At 36.7% G+C, this 21,752-nt stretch overlaps 1 protein-coding gene across 2 annotated transcripts in view; it reads right to left on the reverse strand.

The window, feature by feature from the left end:
• Window positions 1–21,752, reverse strand: part of NSF (N-ethylmaleimide sensitive factor, vesicle fusing ATPase) — a 162,996-nt gene that overhangs the window by 140,444 nt on the left and 800 nt on the right. The gene's annotated exons all lie outside the window — the stretch shown is intronic.

The raw sequence follows: 21,752 nt of genomic DNA on the forward strand, positions 1-21,752 counted from the left end.
TCTCTCACCTACAAGCTTCTTTCTCTCTCTCTCTTTTTTTTTTTCAATATTTTAACCCCGAGGCCCTGCAAAATCCAGAACTGCTTTCTATGACATTCAAGTTCTTTTTTTTTATCCTATAAATTTATTTATTTTTGGCTGCATTGGGTCTTCGTTGCTGTGCTCAGGCTTTCTCTAATTGTAGCGAGCGGGGGCTACTCTTCGTTGTGGTGCGCAGGCTTCTCGTTGCGGTGACTTCTCTTGTTGCAGAGCACAGGCTCTAGGTGTGTGGGCTTCAGAAGTTGCAGCTCGCAGGCTCTAGAGCACAGGCTCAGTAGTTGTAGCACGCACACGGGCTTAGTTGCTCCACGGCATGTGGGATCTTCCTGGACCAGGGCTCAAACCTGTGTCCCCTGCATTGGCAGGCAGATTATTAACCACTGCGCCACCAGGGAAGTCCCACTTCTTTCTCTTATATTCCTCTCTTCCCTAACTCTGAGCCCCTTGTCCAGCCAACTCCTACTTATTCTACAATTTCTCAGCTCAGACACTACATTTTCTAGAAGACCTTCCTAGATATCTTCTCCTCCTGTAAGGTAAAGGTGAAATGGAAGAACTTAACTGTATTTTTATTGTCTGTCTACACTGCATAAAAGACATAAGGTTCTCAAGGACTGAGACTACATCTTGCTCGGATCTATGGTTCCCAGGGCTAAGACATGGCACACAGTCAGTGCTCATTAAACATTTGTTGAATAAATGAACTTACAGATCAGTACAATCTATCCCAACTGCAAAATAAACAATTCAAAGAACATGGACACAAAGGACATTTCAAGGTTACTTAGGAAGTGATATAATTTAGATAAAATTATCTAATAGTTCAAAATTACACAGAATTGATATAGCCAAAGTTATTTAAAAATTTACAAAATGCTAAGTTAACCTTTTCATTTGTAAACTTGTTTACTTGTCAAGGAGCTGGTGTCCTTCAAAAAAGAGTGAAAAAATCTGTAAAAGTCATCTGGCTGGCCAACTAAAACAGATGCTGTGAGCAAAAGGCGTCCCTACTGGAGTCTAGAAGCATCTGTGTTTTTAATGGTAAGCCAAGCACGGTATCTCATCAAAATATAAGACCCTATAAATAGTAGCTGTTTACTTATCACAATAATGCCAAGGGAACATTCCACAATTTTTCTAACACTGACCTTGCCTCTAGGGAACAATGATAAAAGCCCAGCCACAACGGCCACATAGCTATTATGAAATGAAAATACGAAACTGACAGGCAAATTTATATAAGTTTAGTTATCTGAGGTACTAGAATATTTAACTGTCTGAAGGCTATAAAATGTTTTCATTAACAACTTGAAATGTAAAAAATTATTAACTCATTGCTACGCAAAAGAATGAAAATCTCAACAAATCTTTAATGGAAACTTCAGCAGAAGTAATTATATCATTACTTTGAACCCTCTTGCACTGTTGGTGGGAATGTAAATTGATACAGCCATTATGCAGGTTCCTTAAAACACCAAAAATAGAATTACCATATGACCCAGCAATCCCACTACTGGGCATATACCCAGAGAAAACCATAATTCAAAAGACACATGCACCCCAATGTTGATTACAGCACTATTTCCAATAGCCAGGACATGAAAGCAACCTAAATGTCCATCAACAGAGGAATGGATAAAGAAGATGTGGTACATATATACAATGTAATATTACTCAACCATAAAAAGGAATGAAATTGGGTCATCTGTAGAGACGTGGATGGACCTAAAGAGTGTCATACAGAGTGAAGTAAGTCACAAAGAGAAAAACAAATATCGTATTAACACATATATGTGGAATCTAGAAAAATGGTATAGATGATCTTTTTTAAAAAAATTAATTAATTTATTTATTTTTGGCTGCTTTGGTTCTTCGTTGCTGTGGGCGGCTGTCTCTAGCTGCAGCGAGCAGGGGTTACTCTCCGTTGCAGTGCACGGGCTTCTCATTGCGGTGGCTTCTCTTGTTGCGGAGCACGGGCTTTAGGTGCACAGGTTTCAGTAGTTATGGCACGTGGGCTCCGTAGTTGTGGCTCATGGGCTCTAGAGCGCAGGCTCAGTAGTTGTGGCGCACGGGCTTAGTTACTCCGCAGCATATGGGATCTTCCCAGACCAGGGCTTGAACCCATGTCCCCTGCACTGGCAGGCGGACTCTTTAACCACTGCACCACCAGGGAAGCCCGATATAGATGATCTTACTTGCAAAGTAGAAACAGAGACACAGACATAGAGAACAAACGTATGGATACCAAGGGGGAAAGGGGGTTGGGTGGGATGAATTGGAAGATTAGGACTGACATATATACACTATTGATACTATGTATAAAATAGATAACTAATGAGAACCTACTGTTTAGCACAGAGAACTCTACTCAGTGCTCTTTGGTGACCTAAATGGGAAGGAAATCCAAAAAAGAGGGGATATATGTGTACGTATAGCTGATTCACTTTGCTGTACAGCAGAAACTAAAACATTGTAAAGCAACTATATATACTCCAGTGAAAATTTTAAAAATACTCCTTTCTCATCCAACTACATATCTGCATGAGACAACAGATTGAATGCAGATGCAGATGTGTGAGAATTACAGCTGTCTTCTAAGTCAGAGATTTGCAAAAATGTAAAACAATGCCACTCACTATTTTTTTTTTTTTTGCCTTGGAAACTATAGTTATCTTTTCATAAAGATAGGTTCTTTTTTTTTTAACATCTTTATTGGAGTATAATTGCTTTACAATGGTGTATCAGCCTCTGCTTAAAGATAGGTTCTTTATGATAACCTGTAATGGGCTTTAATGTTATTTTTAAATGACTCAATCAATAAATATTAAAAATTTTTTAAATATATAATCCTTATGCCAAAGGGAAAAAAAAGTTATATCATTACTTACGTGAGAGATTTTAAAGTGCAGAAAGAGAACTGGCTTCTTCCCATCAAAAAAAAAAAAAAATTGGGTCGGGGGGGCAGGTAATCAGGACTCCTCTGGGCATCACTGCATAGTTTTCAAATTTAAATAACATACTTTCATCCAAAGGTCCATTTTAAAAATTGGATTTTTAAAATATATGCTTTATTGTTTACCAAAGAACTCAGTAGGGCAAAATAAATAGAAAAAACCAAAGTATGTAGTACCTGATTATAAGACCTCATTACAGATAACTGCAACACTCATGAATCCACTGGTCTTCTCTGTGGTGCTTCAGGCCTAGGTTACATCTCTCTAGAGACACAAATTCCCCCACAGGAAAGGGAAGTAGGACAGAATATACGATCTTGCCCCAGAGCCAGCTTAGCTAACAAGTCTCACTCAATTTTGTGCTTCCTGAAAAATAACATTTTAGAACTGCACTATTCAATAAAGTAACCACTAGACACATATGGTTATTAAAATTAAAACTAATTAAAATTTTAAAATTCAGTTCTTCAGGTGCACTAGTCACATTTCGAGTGCCACATGTGGCTATTAACTGTCACTGAAGAAAGTTTCATTAGATGGTGCTAGTCTAGAGCAGTGTGAGAAAGGCCATCAGTAATCTGTGTCTTCAGGCCTATGGAACCACTCTGCTATAAACTCCTGAAATAATAATTTCTATTAAAATTGTGAAGTCCTGTGGGACTAGAAGTGATGGATAGAAATAAGCTAAATTTGTATGTCCTATAGTAATCTTGCAAAGAGCATGTAGGGATACCCTTTACATTATCCATCTCAAATCAGTAACTATTCACATAGGTGACATCCCTTAGGGCCTTAAAATTCCTTTACAAACTTATATTGAAAAAGAAAAAAAAAACTGAGCTCCCATTTTGGGTTTTTGAGGGGAAAAAAAAACACAAAGGAAAATATAAAAGGCTGACAGCACTAAATAGTGGCAAAGATGTGATACAGTTTCTTACAAGGTTAATGTGACCCAGCAGGTCTACCCCTAGGTTTTAAGTAAAGAGAAATGAAAACATACAGCCACACGACGACTGGTACACAAACGGTCACAGCAACTTTATTCATAATAGTTAAAAACTGAAATAACACGAAGATCTACCAACAGTTGAATGGATAAACAAATTGTGGTACGGCCATACAATGGAACACTACCCAGCAATTAAAAAGGAACTACCTACTGATATATGCAACAACATAAGTAAACCTCAAAAACATAATGCCAAGTAAAGCCAGATGCTTATATAATATAGGATGACCTCTTTTTTGCATCACCTTGTAATTAGATGAAATCCTAGAAGAGGCAAAATTAATCTAGAGTTACAACCACACACACACACAAAATCAGTGATTGCCTGGGGCCGGGGTGAAATGAACAGCAGAAAAGCATGAAGTAATTTTTTGAGATAAGAGAAATGTTCTATATCTTGATTGTATTTTATTTTATATAGGTTATACCTCAATAAAGTTGAGAAGTGATGGTCTGATTTTTTAATGGCTGGGCAATCACCAATAATTCCCATGTAAAGAGAGTATAAATGTTCAAACTAGAAAACATAGTTTAGGTACAAGGTACATACACTCATGCAACAAAGACCTAGACCTTGGTACATCTGTACTCAGGTAGGCCTACTGGAAAAGAGAGCTAACTAGGTCTGCAGAACAGATTCAGTTCTCTCCCCAACCAGTCCTCATCCCAGCTGTAGGAATAAACAGAACTAGGAGAATGGCCAGATCTACTTCTAAAGGCCAGTCTAAGGTTGCTGACCATATTGGCCTGCTAGTCCTGGGCACAGGATGTGAAAAGAGGAAGTATAAAACCTACAACTCCTGGCATGAATGTCCCATACTAACCATCGGATTGGCAATTCTTCCTCCTGAGAAAAGTAAGATTGTTTGTTTTCCCTGTAATAATTCTTCCACTAAGACGCAAGGGAATTTGATCTAAAGTTCTACTCTCCCTATGGGCAGGAATGGAAACAGGAGGACATAGGAATAAATGCACAACCACCCAAACATACACAAGAGAATTAAATAAAGTATTCTTATTTACTTGATATAGAGTAAATAATAAATCTCAGCTATTATTATGACCATCATAGAGATATTCAGTAAAGAATTATTTGTAATAGAAAAAAAATCACAATCTAAAGCTAAATAAATGCTGTGAATAGGAGCATAGTTAAAAGTATCACAACTATGCAGCCATTTAAAAGGTCAAGGTACCTCTGTATGTACTGACAAGGGAAATGTCCACAATATAGAACTAAATTTTAAAAAAGAAATAAAATAGCATGTAGAGTAAGTTTTTAATAAAAAAGATACACACTAAATTAACAGTAGTTACCACTGACGTGAAACAAGAAGGTATAAATGAAACACCTTTGCTTTTCACAATTCTGAATGGTTGGAACTGTTTTTTACACTAAATAACCCTTATCTTAGGAAAATAATTTTAAATATAGAGAACTTTTATGTACACAGTTGTCCTCTACAGGATTACTTTAACGGTGATGAGTTAGAAGCAAACTAAAAGTCCTATTTCAAAGTGATGGTTACGAAAACTAAAACATATCCACTTAATTATCATATCCTCATAATATTCAAATCACAGGATAGTATATGTATACATGTATATATATACATATATATAAATTTTACTTTATAGTTTTATTTTTTTAAGTATAGCAAAGCAATTAAATAAAAACACACCAAAATGTAAAAAACAATTGTGATTGGACAATGGGACTATGAGTGATTTATTTTCTTCCTTTCTGCATTTTCCAAGTTAAAAAATATAGATAGCTGCTATTTTACTACCCAAATTAAAATTTTTGTATTAAAGTTAACTGATGGTATATTATTTCATTTCAGACCTCTGTTTCTGCATAGACAGTGATGACCTCACACATTAGGAAAATAACTGGAAGGACATGCTTAATAAAAGGACACTGTCATTATTCATGAAACATAAGACATGGTCTCATAATTTGCTTATGTATGTTTTTTCTTCATAATTAAACCATGTAGGTTAAATCTAATTCTCTTTGACTACAGTGTGGCAAAGATTTTTGTATATAAATTAAGAAAGCATACTTTTTAATAAACTCTGTAAGAAATTACAAAATATGGTCTGAAACACAGAATCTTTTGATATACAAAGAGTTAAAATTTTATTTATACTGGGCAGATTAACCAATGACTGAGCATCAAAATGAACACCAAATCATAAGCCAGTTAACTAAATCCTTGGCTCTGTGAATAAACAATTTCCTCTCCAAGACTGCATTAACTTGGGAAAGCTCATTAATGCCCCAAAATACATTACTTTAAAATTTGGAGAAGTACCTGGTACAATATTTAGCACATAATAGGCACTCAATAAATATTTGTGGAATTAAAAAATTGGGAGGGCTTCCCTGGTGGCGCAGTGATTGAGAGTCCGCCTGCTGATGCAGGGGACACGGGTTCGTATCCCGGTCCGGGAAGATCCCACATGCCGCAGAGCGGCTGGGCCCGTGAGCCATGGCCGCTGAGCCTGCGCGTCCGGAGCCTGTGCTCCGCAACGGGAGAGGCCACACAGTGAGAGGCCCGCGTACCGCAAAAAAAAAAAAAAAATTGGGAAAGAAATATATCTAGAGAGTGATAAGACCCATATGAAGAAAACTAACAGAAGCACATAAAAGAATATCCAAGTAAATGTAGAGATATATGTCATTCTATGCAATGACTCAATACTGTAAGGATATCATCAACTCCAAATTAACCTATAAACTTAATGTAATTATAAGAAAATCCCAATGGGACTTTAGCAAATTCAATCTAAACTGTAACTGGCAAAGTATTATAAATGTAGTAGGCAAAATGAGAAGGGAACAAATTTTTTTTTAATTTGTGAAAGTAGCCAAGAAAAATTTCAGAAAGAATGAGACTGGCCCTACTAGACATCAAAACATGTCGTACACAGTAATTAAAACAATTTAGTGGAATTCCCTGGTAGTCCAGTGGTTAGGACTCAACGGTTTCACTGCCAAGGGCCGAGGTTCAATCCCTGGTTGGGGAACTAAGATCCTGTGGCCAAAAAAAACTAAAAATAAAATAAAAATAAATAAAATAAAACAATGTATTGTAGTATTAGTACTGAAACAGTTCAATGGAGTAGAACAAACAATCCAGAAATAGAACCAGGTGAGAACGTGATATGTGAGATTTAGAATCAGTAGAGAAAAGTTGAACTATTCAATAAACAGCACTGAGACAAATGATTATCCACTTGGTGGCTGGACTGGAGGAGTGTCAATAATAATAGCTAATGTGTTTTGAGAGCTTATTACACGCCAGGCGCTGTTTTAAAAGCTTTACACACCTGCAAACACCCGGCCCTCGCTCTAGCTAACATTTTTGTTTTCTCATAAGAAAATTACTTCTCTCTAAATGATTTTTAAAATATTACTCGTTCTGAATTTTGTATACTTAGAAGATTAAAAAAAATCTAATTTTAAAGTGAATAAACTAAAGATTGTGTTTTAATCCTATAGCTACCTCTAATTTGATTCAAGCACGTACTGTAGCTCCATTTGGTCACATTCAAGGATTACAGCATTCTATTCTTAACCTTACAGAAGCATCTTAAGGCACATATCTCGAATGTATAATAAGGAGGTAGAATCCCTCATCTGTAGGTTTGATGGTGACCCGCCTATCCAGCCTTTGGTCTTTCGCCTCTTGGGTCACTGCCAGTAAGCCTCTCTCATTCCAGAGGCAGGTACACACCCCTCATAGTGACTTAAAAAGCAAAAGTCCCTTAATTCTCTTACCTCAAATTATCAACCTTTCTCTCTTCACTTTACAACCAAATGTCTAAAGTCTCCCTTCCTTGCCTCCCATCTTCTCATCCTCTGGCAATCTTCTTTGAAATCCTCTCCAGCAACTACTTTACTGCAATGGCTCTTCCAAGTCACCAATGCCTTTCTAATTGCGAAATTCAGTGGCATCTCCCTCTCCTCAGTATTCATTTTAATTTGTTTCTCTGGCTGTCCTAACATCATCATCCTTTCAATTCATTCAAATTCACAATTTCAAGGTCATTCTTCCCTTCACCATCCAGTACACACACACACACACGTGCACACACACACACAAACTGGGGCCAAGACCTATTAATTCTACTTCTGCACTGTAACTTGCATTTGATTCCTCCCTTCCATCCTCACAACTGTTGATCTAATTCAGCCAACATCATCTCTCTCCTAAAAAAACTGCGATAACCTAATTGGTTTCCCTGACTCTAATTTCTCTTCTCCAATTCAATCTTCTGTCTGCCACCAGACATGACCTAAAACTAAAAATGTGATTCCTAAATAATAAAGCCCATGTATTGATACTTCATATTCCTAACTCCATACCTTTGTTTTACACTACCCCTTTTGCCTGAACTCCCCATTCCAAACCCCTTCCACCTAAGGATATCTTACCCATCTTACAAAGCCAAGTTTATACAACTGTTTGTTTGGTTCCTAGTAAGACTGGGTATCTCCCATATCCCTATTATTTGTGCTTCTCCAACAGTCTTATCACTACTTATCACCAGCTGCCTTAAACTACTTAGTTGAGTACCACTATTCTAAGCTCTGGCATCCTGTGCCACCCAGTATATGCAACGTTAGTTGAAGTGTTTATTAGCGTTTTTTGAGATACATTCTGCTATGGTTTGATGTTTGTCTTCCCAAAATCCATATGTTGAAAACCTAATGCCCAAGGTGATGGTATTAGAAGGTGAGGCCTTTGGGAGGTGAGTAGGTCAAGAGGGCAGAACCCTCATGAATGGAATTAGTACCTTTATAAAAGAGGGCCGCCCAGAAAACTAACTTGTCCCTTCCAGCAGGTGAGGATACAATGAGAAGTCTGTGACCCAGAAGAGGGCCCTCACTCAACCATGCTGGCACCCTGATCTTGGACTCCCAGTCTCTAAAACTGTGAGAAATAAATTTCTGTTGTTTATAAGCTACCCAGTCTCTGGTATTTTGTTACAGCAGCCCAAATAGACTAAGACAAGTTCATATAACATAAAATTCATCACTTTAAAGTGTACACTTCAGTGGTTTTTAGTATATTCACTACATTGTGCAATTATCACCACTATCTAATTCCAGAACATTTCTAGCACTCCAGAAAGAAACCCTGTACCTATTAGCTACTTAATCCCCATTCTCCCCTCCCTCATCCCTTGGCAACCACTAATCTACATTCTATCTTTATGGATTTGCCTGTTCTGAACATTTCATATAAATAGAATCATACAATCTGTCATCTTTGTGATTGCTTCTTTCAATTAGCATAATATTTTCAAGATCATCTATGTTGTAGCAAATGACAGCACTTCATTCCTTTTTGTGATCATATTCCACTGTATGGATAACCCACATTTGTTTTATCTATTCATTAGCTGATGGACATCGGGTTATTTCCACGTTTTGGCTATTATGAATAATGCTGCTGTGAACATTCATGTATAAGTTTATGTATGAACATATATTTTCAACTCACTTGGTTATATATCTAGGAGAATTGCTGGATCATTCTATGTTTAACTTTTTGAAGAACTGCCAAACTGTTTCCCACAATGGCTGCTCCATTTTACATTCCCACCAACAGTGTATGAGGGTCCCAAATTCTCTACACTGTCACCAACACTTTTTTTTTTAAACTATAGCCATCCTTGTGGGTGTGAAGTAGTATCCCATTGTGGGATTTGATTTATATTTCTCTAATGACTATGATGCTGAACATCTTCTCATGTGCTTATTGGTCATTTTCACATCTTTTTTGGAGAAATATCTATTCAAATCCTCTGCCCATTTTAAAATAGAGGTTTTTTTTATTGTTGAGTTGTAACGGTTCTTTATACATTCTGGATACTAGACCATTATCAGACACATGATTTATAAATATTTTCTCCCATTCTGTGGGTTGTCTCTTCACTTTCTTGATGCATGATAATTTTAAATTTTGATGAAGTCTAATTTATCTATTTTTCCCTGTGGTGCTTGTGCTTTTTGTGTCATATCTTTAAAAAAATCACTGTTTAATGCAAGGTCATGCAGATTTTCACCTTTGTTTCCTTCTAAGAATTTTATAGATTTAGATCTTTGACCCATTCTGAGTTCATGTTTGTATGTGGTGTGAGGTAAGGGTCCAGGTTCATTCTTTTGCATGTAGATATCCAGTTGTCTCAGCATCACTTGTTAAAAAGACTATTCTTTCCCCACTGAATGGTCTTGGCCCTCTGTTGAAAATCAATTAACCATAAATGGTTTTCTTCTGGACTCTCAATTCTATTCCACTGGTTTACATGACTATGTGACTATCCTTAGGCCACTGCCATATCATCTTGATTACTGTACTTTATAATAAGTTTTGAAATCAGGAAGTGTGTCCTCCAACTTTACTCTTCTCTTTCTCTTTCAAATTGTTGTGGCTAAAATGGCTTTGCAACTCCATATGCATTTTAGGATCAGCTTGTCCACTTCTGGGAACAAAGCAGTTGGAATTTTGAAAGGGGCTGCACTGAATTTATGGAACAATTTGGGGAGTATTGCTATATTAACGGTATTAAGTCTTCCGATCCATGAACAGATTTTCGTCTATGTTTCCTTCTAGGAAGATGTCTTTCCATGTATTTAGATCTTTAATTTCTTTCAATGTGTTTTAGAGTTTTCAGTGTACAAATCTTACAATTCTTTGGTTAAACTTAGTCATAGGTATTTTGTCCTTTTTGATGCTATTGTAAATGGAACTGTTATCTTAATTTTATTGTCAAATTGTTCATTGCTAGTGTATAGAAATGCAAATGATTTTTGTACATTGATCTTGTATCCTGCAACTTTATGGGATTCATTTTTTAGCTCTACGTTTTTTTCTTGTAAATTCTTTCATCTGTATATAGATATAATTTTCTTTCTTTCTGATTTGAATGCCTTTTTTACTCTTTTACTTGCTTAACTGCCTTACCTAGAACCTCCAAAATAGTGTTGAATAGAAGTGGTAAGACAGCAGACATCCTTATCTTGTTCCTGATCTTTAAGGGGAAAGCTTTCAGTGTTCACCAGTAAGTATGATGTTAGCTGAGGGTTTTTGTGTTAGTTGAAATATATTTGTTGAACTGAATTTTCAGAGTGCCAACTCATAAGGTTGCTCTGAGAGTCTAACAAGAAAGGATCTGTGAAGCTGTTTTCAAAACTGTAAAATACCATTCATTCAATTTAAGATATTCTTATTTAGTAACTTAGTGTTCTTACTCTGAAAAGTCTACTCCAAATGTTCTTAAAGAAATCAAAACAATGTTTGTGAAGCTTTTTTTTTTTTATTCCTAACATCCTGATGAAAGTTTGGCACCTATATTCTTTTGAAGGGTGAAGAAGGAGAGAAGAATTTTTGGAGAAGGAATCAGAACAAGGATCCCAGGCCTTAGAGCCTCTCCCCAGTCCCAACCCCTAAGTCCCATAGCTCTGGGCTCTTCCCTTAGCGAGACACAGGGCATTCAGGAAAGCAGAAAGTTAGAGATGCAAGACAGGCAAGAAGCAAGAGGCAGCACGGTACAGAAGGTGGAACACAAGTTTCAGTAGAAAAAGTTAGCTGTGATTTCAGTTGTTCAGAAAAAAAAAGAAAAAAAGTGAGGCACCCGAAAATATTATAAAGTCTAATAAATTTCACATCTTCAAAGCTGCAAAATCTATTGATTTACATCCATATTAATCTAAATTGCTGATGTTAATCTGAGTCACTATAATTAAACATGCTAATAATTCATGATACAAGTGCCTGTAATACTGAGCGGTTTCTCTGTTTAATAAACTCAGCTTGACAGTATAAGAATAATATAATGGTATTATTTATATTTTTTGGTTATTTAGAAATAATTATTTATAAATAATTGAGTAAAAGATTGGCTGTCAGAAGGCAAAAAGGAATAACTACCCTACTTTTGTTCAGTGGAACAAATATTTAATGAATACCTATAATGTTCCAGGCACTGTGCTCTGTGCAGGAGATATTCAATTAACAATGAAGTAGTGACTACTTTTTATATTTTTTGAATACTGAATAAAAATAAAATATTAATTAAAAACGTAAGATATAAAATACCAAGAAACAATCACCATGTTCCTACCACCTAGTTTAAGAAAAAGAACATTACCACTTCTTTAAATCAACTTTTCATTAAAGAAAATATACATACAGAAAAGTACACACATTGTGTTTGGCTCAAAGAATTTCTGGAAAGTGAACACACCCAGGGTAACCAACACCCAGTTAAAGAAAGAGAACATTACCAACATGCCATACTGCCCCCTCCTAATCACTAGCCCTTCACCGCCAACCACAGATAACTGCTATCTTGTTTCTACCACCAGAGATAGAAATCAGAGTTTAGCCTGTTGAAAACTTTATATAAATGGAATCATATAGCTTGTATTATTTTGTGTGACTTCTACCCATCAATATTATGATTGTTAATACTCATCCATTTCGTTGCATGTAGCAATAGTTCATTTTCCTTGCTTTTTATAGTATATAATTATATGAATATACCACCATTATTTATCCATGAGTTGTTTCCAGTTTTTAATTATGAATACTGTTGCTAATAACATTACATGTCTTTTGAATAATATATGTATGCATTTCAATTGGATAGCTATACTCCCACCCCACCCCCACCCCTACACACACCCCCTCCAGAAGAACTGGTGGCTCACAAGCATACATGCACACGTTCAGCCTTAGGGAATTTTGTCTCAGGTATACAAAGTGATGTTTTGATATAAGTATACCTTGTGTAATGATTACCACAACAAGTTAATAAACATATCCATCACCTCACAAAGTTACTTGTGTGTGTGTGTGTGTGTGTGTGGTAAGAACACTCAAGATCTACTGTCTTAGCACACTTCTTTGGCGGTCCAGTGGTTAAGACTCCACGCTTCCAATGCAGGCAGCGCAGGTTCGATCCCTTGTCAGGAACTAAGACCCCACAAGCCACCCAGCAGAGCCAAAAAATAAAAGAAAGAAAAAGAAAGATCTGCTGTCTTAGCAAATTTCAAGAATACCACATTTTTTAATTAACTATAATTACCATGCTATCTAGCATTGCAAATATTTTCCATGGAAAGGTCAGTCAAGGTACCTAATTCTCCATACTGCAGGAAATAACTTATGCTTTCTTAAATGTCTGAAAATTGGATATAGGTGAAGGTATTAAAGGAAAGGTAAGACAATAACGCTGAAATCTAGAAATAACAAGGTTGAGTATACATTTGGAAGGAAATCTGGAGAAAAAAATCTTGAACAATTTGTTAAAGTAAATTGGAGAGCTCAAAATCCTAAGTCTATGGTCCTCAACTTTAGCATACACCAGAATCATCTTCAGAACTGTTAAGGGATTGCAGGGGCCCCACCTCCAGAATTTCTAATTTAATCAACCTCTGTGGGGTAAGAGAATCTGCACTTCTAACAAGTTCTCAGATGATGCTAATTAGCTGGTCTGCAGATTGCACTTTGAGAATCATTGCACTAAGAGAAATAAACTTCATAAAAACAGAAATAATGGCAGGTTCATTTCCTTCTACAATAGAAGAGAAGAAAATACGGAAAAGAGACTTCAATGATGCTCTTGGTCCATTTCATCCTTTAACTTGGTAAAACTTTATAGTTAATTTATTTTGATGCTTTATAAGTAGTAAATTGATTGGAAGTCTATTTAAACAAAAAAGTTATCAGACTCAATATCTGCAGATCAAGAAAAGGACTGTATCGGAGGCCAGCAGCTATTTAAAGTTAGATCTATGCTATATTAATGACTTGGATAACAGAATAAACAACAGTAGAGTATTCAATAGTTGGTAGAGAACATAACATTAAAATCCAACTACAGACACTGTCCAAAATGATAATTTACTAAGGTATACAGAAATAAACAGTCATTCACCCATTCAACAATCATTTACTAAATAACACTTTCATGCCAGGCTTTGTTCTAAACAGTGGGATCTAAGTCTGCTATCATCTCAAAAAATTTTGTCAATATTATTCTCTAGGAGAAAAGTAACTAGGATAACTAAATCGTTTTAATCTCCCCACTCAGATGTTTTTTTGGAAGACCCAGAATTAGTGATAAGTTTTATTTTCATTGCTTGTCAAACCAAGTAAGAAAATGTTTGCTCATATGCCCATAACACTAAAAACACTTTACACTTTAAAAAAATCCACCAGCGATGGGAATTCCCTGGCGCTCCAGTGGTTAGGACTCTGCGCTTTCACTGCCGAGGACCCGGGTTCAATCCCTAATGGGGGAACTAAGATCCCATAAGCCACTCAGCCAAAAATAAATAAATTAATAACAAATTTAAAAAACATAATCCATCAGTGAAATCCTAAAATTCTCTTTAATGTTTAGTGACTTTATAAAGAAGTGAATGTTGGATTTCAAAAATGACAACTTATTTCTTACTTTAATAATTTTCCTATTTTCTCCATTACCAAAGATCTACATAGCTAGTGCAAAATACATCAGAACTTTAGCACTTCATTCTGAATTTAGCAAAAGACCAAAACACCCTGCATTACTCATAAACAGCTAATGCTAATTCATTTGATTGCAGATCTATAGGGCACAAAGTTGCGATAAATTATTAGCACTTTTTGGCTTAATGGCAATAAAACAGGAAAGAAAGGAGGGGGGGAAGGATAGGGAGGGAGGGAGGGAAGAAAATCAGCTTATCAGCTTCCTAGAGTAATTCAGCTAAATTTTATTGAAATGATCTTTGTATCTGCCCTTATAAAATACTATAAGGAAAAATGTAAATCAATGGCAAAAGATACATTTAAATATAAAAAAATTTTTTAAAGGAGGGATTAAGTTGCTCGTAAACTTCATATGGAAAAGGGCCAAGAAATGCCAAATGAAGAAAAATGAGGGGGACTAACACTACCAGATAGCAAGAATAATTTTAAAGCTATGGTAATTAAAACAGTGGTATTGGTGCACATATAGACAAACAGAATAATGAAACAGAATAGAGTCTAGACTTACAGTGGATATAAAACAGAGGTAGCATTACAAATCAGTGGGAAAAAGGATGGAGTCAATACATGACATTGGGACAACTGGTTATACATATGGAAAAGATAAAATTAGCTTCCTAATTCACACCAAACACAAAAATAAATTCCAGATGAACCAAAACCTTTTAAAAGAAAATCTTTCTAACTTCAAAGTGGGAAACGATCTGTTTTAAAACATACAAGTACACTAATTATAGAGGTTTTAAAAATGGGTAGTTATAACTGAAATAAAATTTAAATCTAAAACTCTGCAAACATGAAAAGATCACCACTGAACAGCCCAAAAGAAAAAAAATGGGCAAAGGATATGCAAACGTAATTCACAGAAGAGGAAACTCTGAAGACCAATATGAAGAATGCTCAATCTCACTAGTAATCAGGAAAAAAATGCAAATTTAAACAATAATATTATTTTACCCCTATCATATTGTAAAAATTAAAATGTCTGCAATATTAAGTGCTGGAGAGGACATGAGTATCAGGTACTCATATACTGCTGGTAAGACTGCAAACTGTTATAACTAGGTAAAGATAAAGGTCACTGATCACCCAGCAATTCTATGTAGCTATTCTACATAGGGTATATGTCCACGTCTCTAGACATATATCTTAAAGAAACTGTTACACACATATGTAAGGAGACATATACAAGAATGTGTGCACCAGGAGAAATAAAATTGAAAACCACCTAAATTGTCCTCTGATAAGAAAACAGATAATTGTGGTACACTTACAAAATAGAATACTACACAATAAACAGAATTAACTAGCTCTATGTAATTTCAACATGACTAAATCTCAATCACAATTTTAAATGAAAAAATGCATGCTGCAGAAGGAAATATACAGTATGACACTACTATATACTTTTTTAAAACACACAAAACAATATATTAGTTATGGGCACAAACATATGTAGATGTGAACAGAAAGGATTTATACCAACTTTAGGGTAGTGGTTATTTCTGGAAAAGGTCAGTGGAATCAAGGAGGGATACAAAGGGGAGTCAATTGGATCTATAAGGTTTTATTTCTCAAAGTTAAAATATATAGAGCAAATATCACAGTATGTAAACTTTCCTGGTGGTGCAGTGGTTAAGAATCCGCCTGCCATTGCAGGGGACATGGGTTCAATCCCTGGTCCGGGAAAATCCCACATGCCGTGGAGCAACTAAGCCCAGGCGCCACAACTACTGAGCCTGCGCTCTAGAGCCCGTGAGCCACAACTACTGAGCCCCCGTGCCACAACTATGGAAGCCCACGTGCCTAAAGCCTGTGCTCTGCAACAAGAGAAGCCACCACAATGAGAAGCACATGCACCGCAACGAAGAATAGCCCCTGCTGGCCGCAACTAGAGAAAGCCCGCACATAGCAACGAAGACCCAACGTAGCCAAAACTAAATAAATAGATAAATTTTTTATAAAAAGAAGCAATACAAAGGGGATTCAACTGGATCTATAAGGTTTTATTTCTAAAAGTTAAAAGATACAAAGCAAATATCACAATATGTAAACACAATCTGGATGATGGGCACATAGATATATGTATATGTTATACTATTTTCTGTACTTTTCAGCATGCTTGAAATCTCTTAAGGCGCATATGAATTATTCTTGTTTAAAGTGCATAGAGCTAGAAATAGTTATAGTCACACAAGGAATATTTAGTTTGCATCACAAAAAAATAAGTTGAAAATGAGTTTAAATCACCAGGAAATTGAAGGCAGTGTAAGGTAGGTCTCAGAGCCCATTCAAGGGCATTAATATTGAAGTAGGATAAAGAGATTTTTACCTATACACTATACCCAGAGTATGGACCCTTAAGAACAGCCTTATAGCAAGTGACTAGTGTATTGCCAATGCAGCTGTTTCCAAGGATTCACTGCTTTAACAATTCAAGAATTTTCAATAGTAAAATAATATACTTTCACCTTACACTTTTGCACCCTGACTTAAATACCTGGAAAAAAAATACATCCATCTTAAGCATAAATTCCTCTGGGTTTCAGAAAGAAGAAGCTAGCTGATAGTGCTTAAAGAGTTCAATTTTATTTTCTAAAATGTATTGCATTTGAACATACTTTATAAAATCTCCACTAGAGTGATACACAAAAGCAATAACTACTGCATACAAGATTGCAGAGAGCTGATATGTTCCAGACAGTAAAACTCTGATTTAGGAAATGGGACTACAAAACATTTTATATGATTTGTTTTGACTTGTGGTACTGCCCATGAGCTGTCCCCAATCTAGGACTTGTGTTCCAATCTGAAGGTTGGTTATTTGGTAAAGATGTCATTCACCCATAAAAATGTTATAAATGGTCAGGTTTCTGGACTAGGTTACAAAAGCTTTTTCAATATGCTGATACTAAATATACTAGCCTGACCTAGACAAACAGCCAGATTAGGTAAAACTTACCTCTAACATCCTTCTAAACCCCTTTCAACACCTAAGAGAGTTCCCTCTCTTAGATTCCTATTTAACATCATCTTACTCCTATTTCTTAAAACAAATTACCTCCACTAGATGTAAGAATTTATGAAGAAAACAATCCCTTGGTTTTATTTTCATTAATGTATGTGTATTTTCAGAAAGGGACTGCCAAATCTCCAGTAAGTGAGATTTCTGGCAATTTTAAAAGAGAGAGTACAAAAAAGTTCAGGCATTGTGGAAAGCCTATCTTCTTCTCTTTCCTTTTTCTTCAGGAGTGGGGTGACAGTGGTAGTCTAAGGGGTCTGGAAAGCAACACCAAACAGAGAAGCTTTACTAAGGAGCTTCTCCCTGCCTAGAGTCAGCTCTCCTCAGCTATTAAGGCTACATTTCAGATTCTTTCCTCTGCTTCTGATTCCCTGATTCCAGAGCAGCTGCAGCACGAGAGTTCTGAAAGACGGTGTGGAGGCCTGGGGCAGTGGCAGCCATCTGTACGTGGAGGTCTTTTATAAATAAGAGTCTATATTCAATGTAAGTAATAAGAATTATAACTTTAGAATCTGATTTATTACTAGCAAATATTTAAAACAGCTGAGAAAAACCTATTACCTAATTGAATCTTTTGAAAGGCCAAAAGGAACCAGATACGTTTAAATTAATTGATCATGTTATAAAATGTATCCAACTTGTCATTCCATATTTTTCTCATATAATAAATACACTAAAACAATAATGACAAAAATTATTTTCTTTTAGGTTTTTTAGTTTTAAGATTAGGGGCTTCAAAGTATTTTAGGGATTCACCAAGTTCTGATGACCTAGATGCTATATTGAATAACATCACACAGTTTATTCTTCAGTTTCCCAGATGGACTAAATACGATGCTTTGTTTTTTGGTCAGGAAAAGCAAAGGCCAAGATACACAGGTTACTAATGTTATCATCAGCAACATTGATACAAATCTTCAATTACATACATAAGACCGTTTACAAGATGATGTCAGAATGCCAAAATTAACTAAACCAATCAAAAGCAGTAAAAACTCAAAATAGATTTTCTCCCAGAAAAAGAGAATTACAACAAGGCTGACTGTATTTGTTAAACATGGATAGGTAGTTGTTAGTCAATTATGGCTATAGGAAGAAAAGATAAGACCACTCGAGATGGGCCAAAGGTCTTAAATTTTCCAAAAGACAGAAGGTAGTTTTTGAAAATTAAAGTTTGACAGCAGGCTCTAATAAGTTCTAGGTAAGGTAAATCTACTCTTCTTTATACCCTTGCAACTAAGTTGATGAACTGACCTGAATTCAAATGCTAACCCTGCTTCTTGCTGGCTGTGAACCTGGCAAGTTACTAAGTCCCTCTCTCTGAGTAAAACAAAGTTAATACTACCTACCTTGCAGGGTGGTTTTGTCATGATTAAATGAGATACATTTTTAGTTAAGCAATGGTACCCAAAGCATACTGATGTATGCCAGCCTAGAGGAGAGTCTCTAGCAGCATGCTCAAGGGCTATTTCTGACCCTGTCTTATCCTACCTTTTCTCAATGACTAGAATGGAGACACAGAAGTCATGATTATTAAACCTACACATGAAACAAAACTGAATGAGAGCACTACTATGTTGTATAACATGAAAGAATCAAGGAAACCTTCAACAGGTAACAGAAATGGACCAAAAAAAGGTGACTTGTAAAGGGGATAAATGTAAGGTCTTACACTTAGGTTCAATAAAACAACTGCACAATACCTAGAATGCAGAGGAGGGGGGCTGATTTTAAAAGAACATGAGAGTTGTAATTGACTGTAAGCTCAGTATGGGTCAAGAGTGTGATTTACTGCAGAAAAAAGCAAATACAACTTTAGCCTCTATTAATAATGGTAGTGTCCAGCTTAAGACAATAGTTAAAATAACAAGTCAAGGATATTCTTCACTGATCACTGTGTTAGTCTCCTGAGCACATTTTAGAAGAAACACTGACAAAACAGAACATTTCCAAAGGAAGATAACCTAAATGATGAATGGTTTGGGATATAGGATATTTGAGGAATTGGGGATGTTTAACTTGCAAAAGAGAAAATCCAAGGGAATATGTAACCTGTTTTCAGACAGCTAAGGAGCTATCATACGGAAAAGGAATTGTGTTTAGTTCTACGCAGTTCTAAACAGCAGAAATAATATGTATAAAAATTACATGGAACCCCATATAAAAAAGACCTTTCTAACATGACACTAAAATGGGCTAGCCTTATGGCGACGCACCCTCTATCACTAGAGTATTAAAACAGAGATTAGATTCATTTTCAACAAAAATGTATTGAGCACCTAGGCCCCGGACAGGTGCAAAGCACTGATGATAGTAAGTAAAAAACTAACATGGTCTCTGCTTTCATGGAAAGCAAAGTCTAGTGGTAGAGGCAATCACACTAATAAATTTTAAATGACAGACATAAATATCTAAGGAAAGGAATTCAGTTCTTCAAGAGCATATTAACAAAGGATCCTGACTTAGTGGGGGATCAGAACAGGCCTCCCTGAGTAGCTGAGTGATCTATGAGTAAGAGGTAAATGGTTGGGAGCAGAACATCACAAAGAAAGGAAACGCACATGCAAAGACCCTGTGGTAAGAGGTTCAAGGAATTGAAAGGCTTATATAACCTGAGCATAGAGAGTAAGGCGGTGAGTAGAGATGCGGGAGCACAACCACAAAGGGCCTTCAAGGCCCAGTTAAGGATTTAGTCTTCTCCCAAAAGTAATGAGCTGTTACTGAGGGAGGGGTTTAAGTAGCAATGGGCATGGGAGGGAATAATCAATGTGGTGAATGGCATAAGGCCACTCGGGAGCTTCCCGCAGTAGTCCAGGCCAGAAATGATAGTAGTCTGGGAAAAGGGGGTGGAAAGGAAGATGTCGAGAGGTTGACAGATTGGAGAGATTTTTAGGATGTTAAAATGACAGAACCCATGTGACTAGTCCAGTGGGTGTTTTGGATATCGTTTAAAGCAGTAATGCCCAACCCAGATTCTTTGGCCCTAATAATTAATAATACCCTTTTCTGAGGGGGGAAACAGAACTCAGTGATGAATTTTCCTTGAGGGCAGAGGATATCGTAAGAGACAGAAGTATAAAGAATGACCCACTCCCCCCCCTCCTCAGGTTTCCAGCTTATATAAGTGGAAGGCATTGTGATGCCATTCACTGAAATAAGAAACCCTGTAAAAATACTAATTAGGTGGGCTAAGACTATGGGTTTGAATTTGAACAAGTTGAGTTTGAGGTGCCTTGATTTTAAATAGTCAGTTTGACATACTGATCTGAAACTTAAATGATAGGTCTGCACTGGGAGTAAGATACTGAGACTCGTTGGCATCTAGATAGTAGTTGCAGCTGGGCTTAGAAGAGATTGCCTGGGGAGAAAACAGGGTGAGGAGACAGCCTTGAGGAATATCTGCATTGAATAACAGAGCAGAGGAGGGTGAGTCTGCAAAAGAGCAGTCTGACTAAAAACAGGAGGGAGGCTGAAGCCAAGGGAAGAGCATTTTCCATGAAGGAGGCAACGGTCAACAATGTCAAAGGCTGTTGAGACATCAAGTAAGACAAGGAATGAAAAATGTCAGTTTAGGGGCACGTTTCAGTGGGATGACAGGGCCAGAAATCAGGCTGCAGTGGGTTGAGGCGTGAGTAGGTGGCAAGTAAATGGGAGACAAATAAATGGAGACAAGATTTCTAGCTGTAAAGTGGGAAGAGAAAAGGTGACAGCTGTGGGAGTGGAGGGAGGGTTTAGGATGGGAGAAGCCTGAGTTTGTAAAGAGGGAGCAGGTGAATACAGAGGAATGGGGCTCCTTAGAAGCGGGGGAAAGAGAATCTGAAGCACAGTTGGAGGAAGTAGCTGTAGATAAAAGGAGAGGCTGCGGGGAAAAGAAGAGAAAGAGGCCTAATTATATGACCTTTAAGGTCTCTTCTCACTCTAGAATCTCCTGACTTAACAATTTCCTTTAGGGAGAACATTTGCGTGTACGCATAATCTATGCAAATGTATTCAAATATTCCAGTAGAAATAAATCAGTCAAGCACATCCTTATCCCCTAATGACGCAGTTAACATCCCCAGGTTTATGACCAGTGTAATCTCTGGGCAGGATCCATCCCTCAGAGAGGTTTTTGCTCAACGCACACTGCAGTACACCCCAGAACCAGCCTTATCTCCCCTCGCCAAACCCATACT

The sequence above is a fragment of the Mesoplodon densirostris genome, chromosome 18 (assembly GCF_025265405.1).
Source record: "Mesoplodon densirostris isolate mMesDen1 chromosome 18, mMesDen1 primary haplotype, whole genome shotgun sequence".
NCBI classification, from domain to species: domain Eukaryota; kingdom Metazoa; phylum Chordata; class Mammalia; order Artiodactyla; family Ziphiidae; genus Mesoplodon; species Mesoplodon densirostris.